The sequence below is a fragment of the Desmodus rotundus genome, chromosome 4, assembly GCF_022682495.2.
Source record: "Desmodus rotundus isolate HL8 chromosome 4, HLdesRot8A.1, whole genome shotgun sequence".
In the NCBI taxonomy this organism is placed as follows: Eukaryota; Metazoa; Chordata; class Mammalia; order Chiroptera; family Phyllostomidae; genus Desmodus; species Desmodus rotundus.
In genome coordinates this window covers 106,411,233-106,430,875 of record NC_071390.1, presented here as the reverse complement: position 1 = coordinate 106,430,875, position 19,643 = coordinate 106,411,233, and the positions used below count along the sequence as shown (strand labels likewise).

The 19,643-nt window shown below is 39.3% G+C and overlaps 1 long non-coding RNA gene across 1 annotated transcript; it reads right to left on the bottom strand.

Moving 5' to 3' along the window:
* Window positions 1–4,079: 4,079 nt before the first annotated feature.
* Window positions 4,080–17,683, bottom strand: LOC139440857 (uncharacterized). The gene is made up of 3 exons (XR_011651137.1): window positions 17,623–17,683; window positions 7,407–7,671; window positions 4,080–4,957 (listed from the first exon to the last, which is right to left on the bottom strand). It is a non-coding gene; the product is annotated as an uncharacterized lncRNA (long non-coding RNA).
* Between the last annotated feature and the right edge of the window lie 1,960 nt (window positions 17,684–19,643).

Sequence of the window (19,643 nt, the reverse complement as noted above, 5' to 3'; positions counted from 1 at the left end):
ATCACAAAACACTAGCCTGATCCTTGTTATGGATTTGTTTGGTTTAGATATGCACTGGTGAGAAAGATTAGACAGACGATTGTTACTGTTAGTTGCTTCTGATTTATTTTAGCAAATGAGCTTTACACGGTGACATTGATGGTTAGAAGTAACCAGGGAAGATTACGGTTGCTCTTGACCACATGTGATTTCATCTCTCTCCCACTGCGAGGGGCCATAGGGGCACACCGAGTTAGGGCTTTGCTGTGTTCGGTGACCTTAACCCTGAGCCACTACTGGTTCAGCTCATTACTGGAATCATTTTAATTTGCTCACAAGGGACCCACTTCTCTTTCCTTTTGATTTTTTTCAATAAAGAAAGGGCATAAAGAGACACCTCTAATGGCTCTGATTTGTTAATAATGGGTTTTGCTCAAAACAGAAACTGGTCCTGCAAAGGGGATGACCTCGTTTATCCTCCTCTCAGAGCTGCATGTGCAGGCGCGGCTTCCTCTGTTATTGGAGCTCACTCCACCAGGAGAGGTAATTACAGGGAAAATTAAATCTATGGACTGTGTCCTATTGCCTGTTACCTGCACGACACCGGAGGAGCCGGCTCCTGTGTGCTCACCGCTTGTTTAGAAGATTCATGTTTATCTAATGGGAAGTCAATATTATTGTCTGGGAAAGAGTCGGGGTACTGCTAATGACACATCAGGGACGGCTTTCCCAGCCCGAGGCCACGCTCGGGTGGCTCCCTAACCACTTAAAAGCTCTCAGACCCCATCTCCTCTCACGTGGACCAGCAGCCCATCATTCATCCATCTTAACAGGCTCTACAGTGACAGAGTTCGAGTATCCTGCAGTGGGTAGAGCTGAAACACTGTCCAGAAACGGCTGTGGTGATAAAGGAATGTTGCCGGCCTGTGTGTGTCTAGATGTGGCTCTGTCTAAACAGGAAGATGGACTTCCTGCTCTGGCAGGGTGACCTACGATAGGCAAAATGAGATTGGTTTGTACTTCAGAAAACCTCAAGTCTGAGTGCATCATGGCACTCTTTCCTCTAAGTCCTGTTTGAGACAGCTAATGCAATATAATCCATATCTTATACTGAGGCAATGCTGTAATATCATGTAACACAATATTAAAATAAGGTAATATAATCCATATTCTATAGTGAGGCAATGCTGTAATATCATGTAATATGATATTATAGTAATGTAATATAATTCATACTTTATACTGAGTCAGTAACGAGGGAAAGAAAGACTAAGGACCTGAGTCAACATTAATATATATACTATATATGTATATTATAAATATGGTATTAGTCATGGAATTGTCTCACGTGATTATGGAGGCAGGCCTGTCCTAAGATCAGTCAGTGAGTTGGCAAGCTGGAGACTCAGGAAGGCTGCTGGTTTATCTTCAGTCAGAAGTCTAGAAGGCTCAAAATACAGGAAGAGTCAACATTTCAGCTTGAGTCTGAAGGGAGGAAAAAAGCTGATGTCTCAGTTCAAAGGTCATTGGGCAGAAGAGTTTTTTCTTACTTGGGGGAATGTCAGCCTTTTGTTCTATTCAGGCCTTCATCTGATTGGACAAGGATCACTCACTTTAGGGAGGGCAATCTGATTTGCAGTTTACTGATTTTTATGTTAATCTCACCCAGAAACACGCTCCCAGACACAGACAGAATAATGTTTCACCAAAGGCCTGGGCACCTGTGGTCCAGTCAGGATGACACAGAATTAACCACCACATGGACTGTTGCCGTATTTTGGCTTGCTCCCTCACACGCCTGAGCTGCAGCAAGCACTTCTTTACCCTCTCTGAATAATCACTGTTAAGGGAGAATGAAATGGCATGTGCAATGGGGCTGCGAGGGATAAGCATTTAGCAGGGCCTCAAACAGTTCCCTTTGCACCCCATTACAGGGCTGTCTTCTTCAAGAACCCACTCATCCTTAGCCCTTAATTAACACCGCTCCTCATCTCACCTTCCCATTGATGACGTCTTATGTACACACAAGCTGTCTTCTGCATCCTACAAGCCCGTTAGTTCCATTCTCCAGGAATGGGATCCATGTTTTTTGGCCATTTGGCAGTTGTGTCCTGAGGCTTCTATGTGGGGGAAGAAGTTATCCAATATTGATTCCTCTGGGTAGTTAATTAATCTTTCTCTTTCCTCTGGGGACCCAGTTCCCATTATTTCTATCTACTGTTTGCTTCTTACAGGTACTTGGTGGGGGAATAGTGCCTCTGGGTTCACCATCTGCTCCCTTGTGTAAGGACTGGGTTTGACTTGTCTTGGGAGAATGGCTGGTCATGGAGAATACTAGGGACTGAGGGGCAAGACTCAAGAAGAAAGATATACACTTTCATTGTTCCCATTTCCACTGTAGACCAGAGAAGTTTGGAGGACAGGAAGTGAGAGCAGGGGGCAGAGGACCTGAGATTTGGGGGGCTGTGACTACCTCAAAGCTGCAAAAAGTATTCTTAGACCCAGCATTCACCTTATAAACAGGAGGCCACAACCAATTTGCTGACATAAGAAACATGCAAGAAAAGACGATTTATGGACAGATTTCAAGTATTCTTCACAGGACAATAGTGGGAAATCTTTCCCTTTTAAAAATACATGACAAGGTAGGAGCTCCAAGTATGAAAACCCCTCAGAAGGAACAGATAAGAAAGGGTAGTTGGAGCAGAGAATAGTGGGAAGTAGAAGGGAGTCATGGGGATTTAAGAAGCAGAAAGAGTGATATAGTAAGAATGGGGAATTCTTTAGGATAAGGAAACACATAAACAAAATTACCCCAAGAGTCCCACTGAGCTCACAGGAAATGGGACCCACTCCTCAGGGTGAGGTACGCTCTGCTGTTGGTTTAGGGGTCACCAGGCATGTGCACATGGGCACAGGTGCGTACCACTGGGATATTGCACCTCATTCCCAGGCTTACCCTCTTCTGGGCCTAGCTGCACATTTTGCATTAATCATACACGCATAGCACTTCCTGTTTAATCACTTGGCAATTATCTGGTTTATGTCTTCTGTTTTCATCTCCTAAACAAGATTTGCCTCATCAGATCTTACAATTGCATTTGACATGGTAACGAATAGTTGAATTATTTGTTTCTTGCAAATGTCATTATTTACCGTGTAATTTCCTGGAAGACACAGCTTCTAAGAGTTCATGTAGAATTCACTGTGCAATTATCACTCTTGTCACTGTTGTCCCCCACAGCTGAAATGGCCAGCAGGGTGTCCCTGCCAGAAGCCAAGGCACCGAGCCACCGTCCAGTTCAGGAAGTTGTGTGGTATTGGAGGATGCCTCCTGAGAGTAATAACTGTGCTCTATGAGCATCGAGGAACCAGTTAATTTTGTTTTGTCTGTCTATTCATCCAGAATATGAAGTAACAAGAGAGAAGGAAGGCCAAATAATTAGGAAGAACAAAGAAGGATTAGGAAAGAATGCAGATGTCTTTGTGAAAAACGTTTTTGTTTCAGTTTAGGTCTCTCCCTGCTTAGGAGTTAGGAAAGATGGGGTTCTTATAAGGGCAGACGGATTGGGACACGACACCCCAGATCCCCCTTAGGAGTGCCAGAGGGTTAGAGTAAGACCACAGCCTCAGTTAAATCTAACTCTGCTTATCCCATGCCAACACGTGTGTGGCAAAATGTAGAATGAGAATCCCACGCACACTTGGAATGGTCTAACTCTAGATTCATAACCCCAAACCTAATAATGCAACATTTTTCATTATCCTCAAAGATATTTTCCATGTGTTGTCTTCACACCCTCCACAAGCTCACGGATCACACTGACTCTCAGCTCACTGCTCTTCCCCTTTTGTGTGGCAAGGGAAGGAATCACAGGGGCTCCCTCCTCCCAGGTAGCCCATCCCCCGAACCCTGCACCAAGGTGCTCTACTTTATCTCCTTTTGTTAAAACTCCATGTTTCTCAACTTGGCTATAAATTAGAAATAACTAGGAGCTTTTTGCATTTAATTTTATTAAAAAAATTTATTATTCAGTTACAGTTGACATACACTATTATTTTGAAGATCTATGCACCCTATGCTCACTGAAGCATTATTTATAATAGCCAAGATTTGGAACCAACCCAAGTGTCTATCAATAGATGAATGAATGAAGAAGTGATTCATATATACAGTGAAATACTACTCAGCCATAAAACACCAAAATCTTACCTTTTATGACAATGTGGATAGACCCAGAGGGTATTGTGCTGATTGAAATAAGTCAGACTGAGAAAGACAAATACCATACGATTTCACTTACATGTGGAATCTTAAGAACATTATAAGTGAGCAAACAAAAACAGAAACAGACTCATAGACACAGAGAACAGACTGAGGGTTGCTAGATGGGAGGGGCTTTGTGGAGTTAGATGAAAAGGATGAGGGAAAAAGAGGTACAAATTGGTGGTTACAAAATAGTCACAGGGATGTAAAGTAGAGCGTAGGGAATATAGTTAATGATATTGTAATAACTATGTATGGTGTGAGATGGGTACTAGACTTATCACAGGGATCACTTTGTAAGGTACTTAAAACTCTATTCATGGTGTTGTGTACATGAAACTAATGTAAAACCTGAGAGCTTTCAAAATCACCAGCATTCAAGTGCACTGGAAGCATTCCCACATCCTGCATGGGGCCGTGACACTCACAGGGCTTCTCCCCGTAATACTCATTCTGATAACACCCTTGGCTGCTGCCTCATCTTCTTCATGTCTTCACTCAGTTGTCAATTGTCTCAAGGAGGCTTTTTTCAGCCAACTGACTTAAAGCTCCCAGCATCCCATATCTTCTTTCTTGGTGTGTTTTTCTCACAGCATTGACCATGGCATGTATTACTGGAATTCTCTTCTGAGTCTTTCCCACTAGCACTGAAGCTCCATGAGGGTAGGGACTTCCTGGGTGTCTTCATTGCTAACTGCTATATTCTGGAGCCTGGAACAACACCAGGCTGAAATCAGGAGGTTTGTTTGTTGAAAGCAAATCATAAAATGAACACAGAGTTAATCATCCCATGAGCCAAAGTTTCTGTCTGGAGGACAGCAAACTTTGTCTCAGCTTCTCAGAAGCTATGAGAACACTGACCCCGCCTCCTCCTCACACCAGTGAGGTGTCCTGTCCAGTCCTGTCATTACCCTGCTCAGATGCCATCCCTACCCTAAGTGAGAGAGTTTCTGGTTGAGTCTTGTTTTATGGGATTTACTCAAAAATTACTCATAATGTGTTGGGAAAACCAAAGAGAAAAGTCCTGAGAGTCACATGGTCCGCTTTTCTCTATTCACCATGAAATTGCTGGGGGCCCATGTTATTTTCATCTGTACTCCCTTTACACACATGCATTTTCTCTCCCTGGAAATGTTTGCTTTGCCAGGAGACTATAGATGGTAAAATAACTCATTGACATGGTCATCTACATGTAACATTTAGCCTCCTTGAAACTATGTATGAAAAATATATACATACTTCTATATTATGTAGGTAAATATATATTTCATTTTGTACTTCTATTATGAAAACCCTACTAGAGAGAGAATCTAGTAGAGAAAACCTAGTAGAGAGAGAATCAGGACTATATTCATTTATGTGTATGTGCGCATGTGTATAATTTTATGTTACATTATACATAAAACACGTGAAGAAACACGTCCTTTATCCTTATTCCACTAGCAGCTGTAACTGTTAAACACCTTTGATTTTTAACAATGTCATATTCAGGAAGACAAAGTCTTTAAACACATTCTATTTGGTTAGCAAACATAAAATACTGTGAGATAGCATATAATGCAAACTATTTCCAAATTGGGTTCAGGAATTAGAGTGACAGACGGAATGAATCCCAGGTTTGAAGAGCAAACATTAAATGTGGTGTGCTCATTGTTGGCAGACTCGATTAGATTAAATGCTGTGTTTTTATGCACAGTTTAAATATTGAGCTTCAGCTCTATTCCTCTGATTAAAGTTGTTTGCTTGGCTGTGATGATTAAATAAGGGTTAATAAATATAACCTTTGTTTAATCTATTGTAACCAAATTTCTCTCTCTTCTTGTATTGGAAGCACAGCGGCTAATAGTGGATCTGTGAACCAAGACTATGAGGTTCATAATTTTAGAGACTCGAGGATGAGAAACACTGTTCTGTGCAGTGTTACTTATAACAACAAAACATGATGTATATTCCAAATTCCTCAATAATTATAAAATAATAATAAAGCATACAATTCTTTGAAGACACTTAAAATAATGATATATTGAATGAAGTTTGTAAAATTAACATTATTTCATTTTTATAAAATAACATATCTTATCAAAAAATGAGTATGAATGATTTTGATAGCAAAATGTCATAATTAAGTTATTTTCTTGTGGCCCAACAAAAACTAAATTTTTATTTTATTGTTTCCAGTTTTATTATTTTTCAAATTAAATAAAAATTAGTGGCATCATTTTTAAAACCAATGGGAAAATGTCTCTATAAAGGTATTTGCTTATTAGGAGAAAATAGTTTTAATAGGAACAATCCTAACCCAGATAGCTGGCTCTTTCATTGGCAATTACTTGGTTGTGACGACCTCACCATTTGCAAAAAACTCCCAAGACTTTGAATACATGAACTTGTTTCTGATTATCTTGGAGAGGTCATCTAGCCCATCAAGGCAGTTCATCCACTAGGCGTAAGCCTGTCATCATTCTGCCAAATGCTCTGTCACCATGAAATCACCACTCAATAGCCAGGACTGTTGCTCGGTAGGACTGACAATGCAGAAAACTAGGCATCCAGGATATTTTCACACCAGAAGTGGGAGGTCAAGGTCTTTATGCAGAAGTAACCAGGGATGTGGCTGTTACTGGAGAAGTAATGGGCAGGTCCTCCCCCTGAAGAAGAGAGTAGTAAAAGAGAAGACTCAAACATCTGGGCAATTCCAGTTCTAATCCCTGTACCCAAATTCGAAACGGATGTGATATCCATGCACAAACCAAGGGGCATGTGTCCTTCTCCACGTCATCCCTTTGAACAACCTGTCCACACGACAGCTTACAGACCGGCTGGGATGACAGACAGTGAATATATTCAGTTCACTTCCTGTGTGAAGGTGTCTAGTTTCAGCATTTACATTTGGTATAATACTGAACATAAAACATTTCATACCAATTCATTCCATTCTCCAAATTTTTTAAAGAGACCAGACAGTTCATTCTTACAAATGAACATGCTGTGTCTAGAAGCCTTGATGCTTTCTGATGCCACATCTAGGAATTACACCACACAGCTCCTGTGTGTAAGTAACACACACTAGAATTTTTTGGGTCTCTAAAATAAAGGTATTGATTTTTAAAAAATGAGATAAAATGGGAGAATAATGGAAGTTGAAAACAATGCTACCTACCTGGAGAAATCCAATGCGCTCTCATATTCAGGCTATTATCTCTTCCGTAGGTTGGACTGGGTGATTGATGATTCGAGAGGGAGGGACATAGATGAAAAGTTAGTGCAAAAACTTTTCTCCCCACCAAGTGCTAGGAGGGTGTCAGTTCCTTTCTTGCAGTTTATGGGGCCGGAGCTGTCTTCTCATGGAAGGCGGAATGGGGGCTGCTCTGGCTGCTCCTTTAGAGAAGTTTAGAGGGAAACTGGATCTTCCCAAAAGGCAGCATCTGCATAGGTATCAGGAAAAGAGAGGCCACCTATAACAGCGTGGAAATTATTGCGTGTGTGTGTGTGTGTTTCCTGAGGAGAGAGGCACAACTGTCATGAAGTCTGTATGGGTTTGTGACTGACTTAAAATGAAGATTCATCACAATTTTGATTCTGCCTTTCTTTGGGAATTATAATCATACTGCAAATAATCACTAAAGGACTGCTCTGTGCAAGGCAGTGAACGAGATATCCTAGACCTAATGAAGACTAAACGAAGGTCATAATTGGAGGATTTATCATAAGGGTAGAAGGATGCCTAACACATAGCATAAGAGAAAAGTTGTCTGTTGGTGGATGGGAAAGGAAGCAGAGATTTGGGGGGCCGTCATGAACCAGGCCCTGAGCCATGAATGGATTCCGATGAGGGGCAGATAGGTAGGTAAACATTGTAGGCAGGGGTCAGAGTGAAAGAAGATGGAAAATGAAGAAAAACTGGCACAAATACCACAAGTGGGTTTAGAAAAGCAGGTGAGAGCTGAAATAAGATTTGGCATTTTAGTTTCTCTCTCATTTTATGGGGAGAAACAGGGAGATACAAGAACTAGGTAACTGGTATTATTTTCCTAGACTAAGCTGACTGCTTGGATTTTAAGGGGTTACTCTGAAGACGAAAGACCTGCAAGTTTCACAGGAATTCTTGGATTTCCTATACGTGACAGACAGTTGGGAAAGGCACAGAATAACTTTTGGTTTGAGTTTGCAGTCACCTCAGCTCACATCTCGATGTAGCCGGCACTCAGGATCAGCCCGAGCTCACCTGAGGTGGATCCCATTCCACATAAATGGCCTGAGGTCATTCCACCCTGATTTTAAGCAGTGGTGTTCTTTTCTGACATGACCCTAATTTCGCTTGTTCATATTGTTGTAAGCCAGAGTAAATGTTCCCTAGAGAGGAAAGACATAAAGCTTGTCAGAGAGTCTGTGTCTGATTCATCGCCTGACCTTACAGGGCTCCGTGCAGCGCTGTGCACCCTATGGGTTCTCCATAAATATTAATTGCACAGAATGGAATGGAATTTACACGTTGCTCATTTCACAAATAGGTTAAGTGAAGATTAACAACTTCACAGCAGTCCTAGCAGACTGAATTAAAGAATACCTGTGTGTATCTGTAATGTCTTGAATCGGCCCAAACAAAGTGCTTCACTGTGGAAAAATCTATAGTTGGGGGAAATTGTTCTTCAGCTCCAACTGATACTCATTCATGAAAACATCTGTGAGCCTTTATACCACAGTTTTCATTTCCCTCTTAGTAGCAAGGGGTTGCAAACATTACTTAAAGAAGTAACAATTTCTCTGTATTATTTCCTAATTCATTTTGACGGGAAAACAAGGTGAAGGTAGACACGGCAATTCCACAGACTAGAGATGGAAGGCTGTTCCATTTACACAACCCGCTGACTACGCTCATAGGTCAGGGATCTCTGTGTAGGACGTGTGCCTACCGATGCCTGGCTTTCCTTCTTTCTCTAACTTGATTTATGCCTTTCTACAAATGAAGCAACGGATGAAACACAGGCTATCTCTGACGTTTGAGCATCTGACTTTTCTAAGGACAGTGTGCGGTCAGAGCCTGCAAGAACTTCCCTGTCCACTGGGAAAGAAACTGACCGAGCTTGCAAAAATATCACACATGGGAAAATTATACAAATGCAGAGTCGAGAACATTTTTTACATTTCATAATATTTCCTAATTAATTATTAAATTGCTTTCATTTCATTTCCTCCTGTGTTTTTGAAAATCAAAACTCTTCCTCATCAAACCCTCAAACTTCCTCAACTGGGTTATCCTTTTCCTTAATTAGCTAATAGATGTGACTTGTGACAAATGTTCTGTGATCAATAAGAATTGGAAAAATGCATTATGTCTTAATGTTGTAGGTTTATAACACATATTAATATATTATTAAAGTTACTGAAAAGTTTGGCAGTAAGCAAAATGTAAAATTATTTTCTTAACACTTGAATAGTGAATACACACCACTACTTTGAGAAAATATGATCAGCCAATTTGGGAAATGTTGTTCAGGTCCAGAAGGTCCCTTCTCCCATAGTCCTTTGTCTTTTATGGAACACTAAGCACTAATTCAGCTGCTTCCCTTAGTTCAACTGGAAAATTAATAGCTCAAAAGTTTTGAGATCAGGTGATTTTTCCATGGCTAAATCCTGTGTATGTGTTTGCGCTCAAGTTGGGCATGTCCGCATGGGAGAGCTCACTTGGAGACATACCCTGACATTCTCAGCATTTCCTCCTACCCCCAAGCAGTTCAGAACAGGAGACATTGCTTTTTGATAGCACATCTTTTTAAATAAAATGTTGGAAATGAAGTCGACCCTGGTCAAATTCTCCACAGTTTTCCTGTTAAGTGAAATCAATTGAGAAGTATTTTGCAATAGGAGAATTCGAAAAGCAGTGCCCAGGTGGAGGTATAGAACTGGAGAAATAGGTAGAAATGATTTATTTCAGAAACAGAGCAAAGTAGAGAGTTTGTGTCTTATATTTCCTTCTCAGAAACCATAGGGAAATCTATAATAATAAACAAAATGTACATGAATGTAACGATAGTGTTTTAATAGTAAAAGATGATGGCATTGCAATTGGAAATTTATGTGTTACTCCATCTTAGACTAGAAGATTTACCAAGGTTCAAAGCCATGTGCATTATATGATATGTCTTTAATTCCTTAATATCTTGATAATAAACAAGAGGTATGTGGACATGACCTTACTTCTAGATCTTTCTTGAAGGCATGTGTTTACCACTCATGTTAGTTCTGACATTTCAGCATTACTTCAGGCTACGGTTTCAAATGGGGACTGTTGATTCTGTCCAAAATCCTTGGACTCACTTGGCCATGGAAACACTGTATTTAACCTGTATATTTTAGACATTTGAGTATTAAGAGGGTTGCTTCTCTTTAAGTTGGTGTTTCATTCAATTCAACAGATTTTTACTGAGTTTTCCTAATGATGGTATGTGCTCAGGATAGCAGAAATGGAAAAGAGAACCCTTGCTCTCAAGGAAATTCTATATCTGGTGGTGGCAGGGACCATTAGATTAAAAATAAACACATCTTGCAATGATAATAGAAAACACTTAGCATAATGCTCTCCAGTTCCATCCATGCTGTCGCAAAGGGTGTAAGCTCTTTCTTTCTCTCTGCTGCGTAGAATTCCATTGTGTAAATATACCATAGTTTTTGGATCCACTTGTTTGCTGATGGGCACTTAGGTTGCTTCCAGTACTTGGCTATTGTAAATTCTGCTGCTATGAACATTGGGGGCAGGGAGAACAAATACCATATGATCTCACCTTTAACTGGAACATAATCAACAAAAGAAAAAAGCAAACAAAATATGACCAGAGACATTGAAGTTAAGAACAATCTAACAATAGCCAGAGGGGAGTGGGGAGGGGCCGGTGGGGAGAGGGGTTTACAGGAACTACTATAAATGACACAAGGATGAAATCAAGGGGGAGGGTGGAGGTGGGGGAGGGAGGTGGGTTTGGCTGGGGTGGGGTGGAGGAATGGGGAGAAAATGCAGACAACTGTAATTGAATAACAATAAAAATTAAAAAAAAAAACAACACCACCCCACTCAGAGGTGTCAGAAAAGACTTTCCAGGGGGAAGTGATGAGTCATCCAAGTGTGGACAAGTAGAGGTGTTGCCTAGGTAAAGAGGGGAAGTGAGCACTCCCAGTAAAGGGAAAAATATATTCAAAGACGTGGAGATGTGAGAGAGCGTGACTCCTCTCTCAGAGAAATCGCAAGTCCTAGGTGAATGGTGGGACCTGCCCCCCAGAGCAGGGAGCTCAAGCAGGGAGGATGAGGAGTGGGATAGAGAGGCATGCAGGCCCCCTCAGACCAAACTCAGCAGAATGGCCTGCTCCGACCTGCATTTTAGAAACACTAGTCCCAGTTTGCTGAATTTTAAAGAAAGTAAAAAATAAACTGTATAAAGGCAGAATTCAAACAAGACAATATAATTAAACTGACTGGAAATTACAGAAAGAAGGGACTCCACAAATATCCTAGTAAGATTCATTATCTAAATTAGGTGAGAATAATATTTGCATAAGCAAATGTCCTTAGGAGTCACCCTGGCAGATGGAAGAACACAAACTAAACTTTTTGATGGAACTGAGAGTGGCAGTGCTATAGATTCTTACTTTTGGGCCCAGTGATGGCAGTGGGAACAGAGCCCTAAGCTTGGTCCTGGAAGTGAAACGTTTACCAGTCTCCCAGGAATCCAACCTACTTCTCCTGGCTGAAAGTCAGGACCTTGGCACTGGGTGTGAAACAAAGGATTTGTGGAAATCAAATATGCTTGAGTTTCTTCAAATTTAAAATGGGGATGGTTGTGTCACTCACCTGAGAGAGTAATTGTGAGGATTCAATGTGCTAATTAACTTATATGAAGTTCTGAGAACAATGCCAGCACAGCAAAATTAGCAATATCACCCCTACAAGTAAGTATAATAAAAAGCAACTAATGTTACATAAATTAATATTTTCCCTTAAAGGTACAGTCACTTGAAACATAATGAATTTCCCACTTGCACCATTGCGCAGGCATTAGCCGAGTTTGATCTCGTGAGCTGACATCTCTATTATAATTAAATAACTCCAAGAAGAAGTTTTATTTAAAGGGCTAAGAAGAAAACAAATAAAAAGGAAAATAAGGGGAGACAGTCCTGCCATTGATTGAAAGCCACGTTTTTCATGTCAAGAATGAAGTGCATCTTGGGAGTTCAATTCTCTGCCTCAGGAAGTATATGAAATTCTCAATGAGCTTGTGGCATCTTAAACCACTTCAAATAACTGTCCATGAAAAATCACCAGGCAGCTGCACGTTATGCTCATTTCTGGCCAAAGGGAAGTAACTTCAATACATGCACGTTGACATATTAGGGACAAGCTGTCACATTTAAAGAAAAAGAATTCTAAGTGACATTGTGAGGTCATCAAAGATTTTGTGGTTGCTTTTTTGCAGTGGTTGTCAGGAAAACAAGTGAGGCAGAAATCTATTTCTTCTTGATACAAAGATTCCAGAGTATTGACAACTTATAAACAAACGTTCCATTTTGAATTTCCTGGTTTGGGTCTTCTTAAAGAAATGTAACCAGTGAATTTCAGAGTAGGATATTTCTTACAGAGTCTGTGAGGAAAAGCCTGTACTTAATATAAAGAGAGTTCACGCCAGGTTTAGTAGGTTGTTTTTAAATCCACGGTTCTTTGTTGTTCTTCCGTACATGAGAACGTGGATTTCCTAGGAAGAACTTGAAACTACAACATCTTGTGAGATTTTATACACATCTGATAAATGAAAATGATCTCCTAGGTTTTCAGAACCAGGTGAACCGAAGGGGCTGCTGCCACCCCTCTGCGAGGTCATCCATTGCCTTCTCACCGCTCTTCTGTGTCTTTGGAGAATGGCCCTATCTCCTGATGCTTATGGTTTGTGGTGAATAAAATGCTGTTGGTGCTTTTCTCTGGACTTGAAAACACTCATTCCATCAACCAACACTTACCTAACTGCCTACTTTTTGTCAGGCACTTATTTTCTGACCAATAAATAATTCTGAACAAAAAACAAAGGAGGAAGAGTTTTAATAAATTATTCATTTTAAAAATGACTGCACGGAACATGGTTTATATGGTTATGGAGTGTTTTCAAGGCTGAATTCATGACACATGTGCATGTAACAGGTACATTATGAACAAAACTTGCATTTGAATTTTGATGAGTAGATCAGATGTTCTTAGAAAAAAATCATTAATTCAGTTCAGCCAACTATTTCTGGCCCTGATAATCATTTACACACCCTTGAAGACTCTAAATCTGAAAAATATTTTATAAGCACTTTTAAAATAATTAGATATCAGAGTAAAAGGCCCTGGTTCTGCCATCCATTAAGCGCAATAATACTTTAAAAATTTGGTGAATTGGACATAGTCAGATTTCAATGACGGAGTTTCAGAGCCTTAATGACGGGGTGACCTGTCTCAAATCTAACAGGCTTTGAAATTTGGTAAAGGCCTCAGAAAGCTCCCTGGATTCAGTAACCTCATTTTAGTCCATGATTAAATCACATTGCTGAAAAGACCTCAGAAGATGCCTTTTGATGGGAAACTATTCAATTCACAATCTGAATGGGAAGTGTTTTCTCAAAATTCACAGAGGTATTTTTCCAAGGAATATATGAATTGTAATTATGCTTTCCTTCTCTTCTCCAAAATTATAGATAATATACCAATTTTTCCTTCAAATTTTAGGCCAGTTTTATTCCTAATAATGACAATTTTGTGTGTGTGTCAAATATCCTACACAAAAACAGGAGAGACTTAGTAAAAACTTTTCTATTACTTATCATCACCTTTTTATATTCTTTAATTGAGATAACAGATAAAAATAATTCTAAATTATTTGCAACTTTTACTTATCAAATAGTAAATTTTTGTTATGTTAGGGAGAGGACATTTATAGGTCAGATACTAAGTAGGTAAAGATCACAGAACTTTAGTTAACATTTACTTTAAATAACGGTTATTAAAGTTCTTTTAGAGCTTTGGTTATAATATCACTTTAAAATTCAGAGGGTAATTGTCCAGATTCCTGGGGGGCAACTTTTAGCCCCCAAACCATGCAGCAAGCCTGCCCCTTTACCACACTCCTTCTATACTTGAATCCAACCCATGTTCACAAAGAATAGTATACATCTGCTCTCCGTCCACATCTGGAGGATAGAACTCTCTTCAAACACAGTTTTAATAAATTGCCCCCACTGCTAGCCTGAGCCCAAGTGGCCAGGTCATAGCTATTGTGACCACTCCCAGTGACAGCTGAACACGGGCACGGAAACAAGCCAACGAAAGCAAGGCTGGATCGTGCATCTTCTCTTTTGAGAACTGGAACTTTCAAACACGTATTAAGATGCTTATTAGCACGAATAGAGAAGATCCCAAGGAATTAGGACCCTTTGGGGCCATTGCCTGCCAGTGATTATTAGAGGGGTGCAGAGAACGGGGTGATGGTGTACGTGGTGGAGAAAGAAAGCAGCAGCTTCTCAGGCCTTGGGTTCCAGTCCCTCTACCCGTCGCCGATCCATGAATGTCCTGGTAGGTCCTCAGTCTTCTTCCCACCCACACCACACTTGTGACTATTGAGCTATTGTTTTACCCTTCAAAATTATGAGAAAACTTAAGAAGCAATATCCTTATTTCTGTTGATTTATGCTCTTGATTTTATTTCTCACTAATGACTATGTGTAAAGAATCGATCAGATCATAGGTGATTATCTACACATAAACCTAATTTATAATTTTATAACAATTATTCCTTGTTTATATTCATTAACTGACATTTGATTTTTAGTCAGTTTAAAGGGGTAACATTTGTGGAAATAACAGAATGATATTTACAAGAGTCATTTTTAAAACTGGGATGTATGTGAATCAATAATTGAAAAAATATTCTTGTTTTTTTGTATGCTAAAGGGTTTTGGACACATTATATTATACTTTCTCTTCTACCTCGCTCCTAATAAATATTGTGGCCAGAGGCAATGTGCCGGCCTTTTCCATCCATTTTTCAGAAACATTTCTCTAATGATTAGGTAGGTGAATAATGATTATGCATCACAAACATTCCCTCTTACTAGTCTTACAAGCATCCTGGGAGATGTGTGAGTTCAGAAATAGGATTATCAATTATTGTCATGGTTATTTTAACTTGTGATCTATTTCTCCAATGAAAGGCGAACCGTCAGATGCTAATAGTTACTGGGTGTTGTTTCTTTCCTTAAAACCAGCACGTAAACATTATCTTTATTTCTCTCTTACATAAAAATGTGAATGCACACTTGCAGGATAATGGGGCTTTGTTGTCATAGAAAACTAATCATTTATTTTATTTTATTTTTTACTTCTTGGTTTAAAAAATATATAGACATTTAAGAAAAAATGAAGTAAAAAGCCCTGGAAATATATTGGTTGATTATTGTAAGTCAGTGGCTTCTAAGACATGTGTTTTTCTTCTGAAAGTTAAGACATGACTCTTCTAAAGAATATGCATAGATCTCCCAGGCAGAATTCTTATTTTGCCTGAAGTCTTAAATTGCAAATTGTATTGCAGTGTAATGCCATCTACTGCACGAGAATACTTTGGAAATATCACTGAAAATCACAGGAGGCTATGAGTTTGGACTAAATTACAGTTGTAATTCTATCACAACCTTTGATGGACTTGTACCATTTTATTAAGTAGCCACTTAGACATACACCAGGCTGATAATGAACTTCTAAGCTCACTATTCATATTCAAAGTTCAAAATGTTGTGAAATTATTTAACACAACTATTTTCAAGAACTATGGTATATGTCAAAGGCATTATAGAAGCTATTTCCGAGAGGTAAGCATAGCATAAAAGTCACATTTAACTCTTCTGAAACTCAGTCTGTGTTCAGCAGAGCTCCCTGCTCGGGTGCCTAAGGGAACTCAGAGGTAAAAGGGAGAAGGCATACTGGAAACAGGTCCTCCTGAGTTGTCAGGCAGAGCCAGGCACATCCCGTTTGGAACAGGGAATCAACCTCCCAGACTTTAGCTACCAGGAAATACGGGCTCCTGTGGTCAGAACTGACATTTAAAGAGAAGCCAGATATTTAGGTTTTCTCCGTAAAAATGGAAATCGCTGCCTTTATTTTGTAAGATGTCTGAGCATGTTAAAAAAGGGCTGTCTCCAGGTCTTACTTGAATTCTTTTCTCCTAGTTGTGGTCTCTCAAAAACACATGTGAATAAAAGTCGTAATAAAAACAAAATTTTAATTCTGAAATACAGATGTAATGAAATTGATAATACTTGGAAAGAATTTTACCTAAAATAACTTGTAAAGACATACTGGCATGCTCAATCTTTGTGAAGAAGCATCAATCCAGTCAAAGAAAATTAACAGGTCGGAATTACCGAGTACTGGTGGGTATGTTGTGGAAAAAGCTTACCACAGGCTGGATTGTGGGCTAGGTCAAGGAACTGGTATCATTTCAATTTAGTACTTACCTCCAGATTATTTCCTAAAAGGTAGCAATTCTCATTTTCCCCCTGTCAGGTATGTTAGTAGCATTTTGTTCATTATCTTATCTATAGGATATTATGATATTTTAAAAAAGCTTTTGTGAACTCAGGGAAAAATTGTGTCCAGTTATTAACTTTATTTTTTGGTCATTAGATAAATGGTGAATTATCATTATCTTTTCACTTGTTTATCAGTCATTTTATTTCTCTCTTCCAGAAATTCTTAATGTCTTTTTCTCCTATTGTGGTGTTTGTTCATGTTTATCAATTTATAGAAAACTTTGTTTAATCCTCTGCCTGTTTTGTTGTATTCCAAGTTCTTTTTCAATGTGTTGCACTTGTCTTTAATCATATTTTGTTAGAAAAACATCTATATTTCTTTTATGGCTTTTGTGTTCCTCATCCCATCCAAAAACTAATTTTGCATTTTTCTCCTAGTAACCATAAGGGTTTCTAAGTATAGGCTACATTAGATCTAATAAATAATTTTGCATATTCTAACATTTATACCAATTGTTTCAGATCATTTATTTTTATAATTATTTCATGGACCTCAATAAAAATAATGTATGTTCACTGAAGGGTTCAAATTCTTCACTCCAATTCCTTCTCTCTCCTCATTTTTGCTGAGGTAATTATTTTCTTTTCTTTTCCCTTCCTTTCCCTCCCCTCCTCTTTTCTCCTCTTCCTCTTAAATCCCAGAATCTCTCCTTTAATATAGTCACGTATTCAAATATCTTTGCCTAACTTATTGCAATTGTTATACTTTTTACAAATCAGTCACTTAGGTTTACAACTATATACGTTGGTTAGATCATCACTGTCTTCCCTACCTCACGTAGGTTTACCTGGATGTCCCCATTTCCTCAGGCACCTCTTCTTCCTCGCAGCCACAGATCTGTGCTACAGAGCCTGCCTTAGTGACCTGTAGTGAGGAACTTGGCAGCATTCCTTCCCCAGGTCAAGCGTTGTTGGGCAAGCCACCACCTGTGCAACAGTACACGAGTGACCTTGTAGGTGCTAAACTTCCTGAATGCTCAAATAACAATACAACCAGAGATATCAAGTCTCTGACCAACTTACTAACTTTAGAATCTGTATTGAATCTTAGGATTAGAGCCCCTTTTCTTTCATTTAGCTTGTTTGCCTTGGTTGCTATATAACTCTAGAAAGGAAGATAAAAGACAGTTATAAATATGCAGCCACACTGCTATTTTTGATTATCATATGAATTAAGAGAAATTGTATCAGTCTGTTCCATGTGTCCATGCCTCTGTGTCTGTTTCATTCATCAATTTATTTTGTTCATTAAATTCCACATATAAGTGAGATCACATGGTATTTGTCTTTCTCTGAATGGCTTATCTCACTTAACATAATACTCCCAGACAACTGTCAGAGGAGAAGGGGCTTGGGGTTGATGCAAGTGGATGAAAGAAGGGGAAGGGATTAGCCAAAGAACACACATGCATAACCCATAGATACAGACAACAGTGTGGTGAAGGCCGGAGGGAAGCGGGGTGGGGGCTGGGTGGAAGTGGGCAAAAGAAGGAAGAATGGGGACATATGTAATAGTGTGAACAAGAAAAACGGTTAAAAAATAAAGTGTATGTAAAGCGCACTAATTCTACATGTACAACTTGACAATTTTTACACACGTTTGCTCCTCTGTAACCACCACCCAGATCAGGATTCCTACAGCACCTGGCAGGTTCTTCCCTGTGCACTGGACGCCGATACCCACTGAGAGGTAACCACCATTATGACTTCTGTTGCCATTGGTTGGTTTTGCCTGTTCTTGAATTTCTTGTAAATGGAATAATACAGGGTATATTCTTTGTGTCTGGCTTCTTTCATTGAACATAATGTCTGAATTCATCCATGTTTTTGCTTGTAGCAAGTGGTTTATTTTTATTTCTGTGTAGCATTCCATTGTGTGAATGTGCACAATTTATTTGCCTGTTCTCTTGCTGATGGGCAACTGGGTTATTTTCAGTTGAGACTATTGTGAACAAACTGTTATGACTATTTTTAAAAAAGAGAGAATTGTGTCAATAGAGAGGGGTCGTGAGCTATATATAGGACTTGGGATTCTCAGCGATGGGGCCACCATTGCTTGGGGCTTCTTTTGAGCAGAAATAATAATAAGGGAAACACATATGTACGTTTTAGGTGTCAGGCTCTGCATCCAGCACTTTACATATATGATATTAAACTATCGTATCCCCCAAACAATCCTACAAGGTTTGGTACTGTTATGGTCTTTGTTTTGTAGGTGAGAAATTGAGTATAAATTGATTGTTCTCCTGGAGTTCAGAGGGTGACCTAGGATTTGAATCTAAGCCGCCTGGCGCCTGTGTGAGCCATGCTTCCTTGCCCAACTGTCTGGTAGATTGTCTGAGGTTTATCAAAAACATTGAGAGGCAGAGAGATGTTTTACTCCATTTATCACAGTGTTCCACAACCAATTAACTTCTGTTTCACAACAGAGCTGAGCTTCCAACAAGTCATCTAGTTAAATTGATTATCTTACCCAAGAGAGGTGACTTGATGATATTACAGATAAAGCATTTGAATGAATATATTTTCACATAATCAGATAATTTTAGATAATAATAGCTAATATTAACTCCTACATACCTATACTACAGTAGGTGTTATACATTATTTTCAATCCTCAAGAAGGTACCATGATTCTTATGCAGAAGGAACTGAAGCCTCAAAGTTATCTTTTAAAACAGTAATTTTCAGTGTTACACGTAATGGGATCTTATGCAAGTCTTTGGAGGCCGTCTTACAGCAAGAGGAAATTCTGAAGGAACAGGTCTTCCGAAGATCACGCATGTCCTGGGGT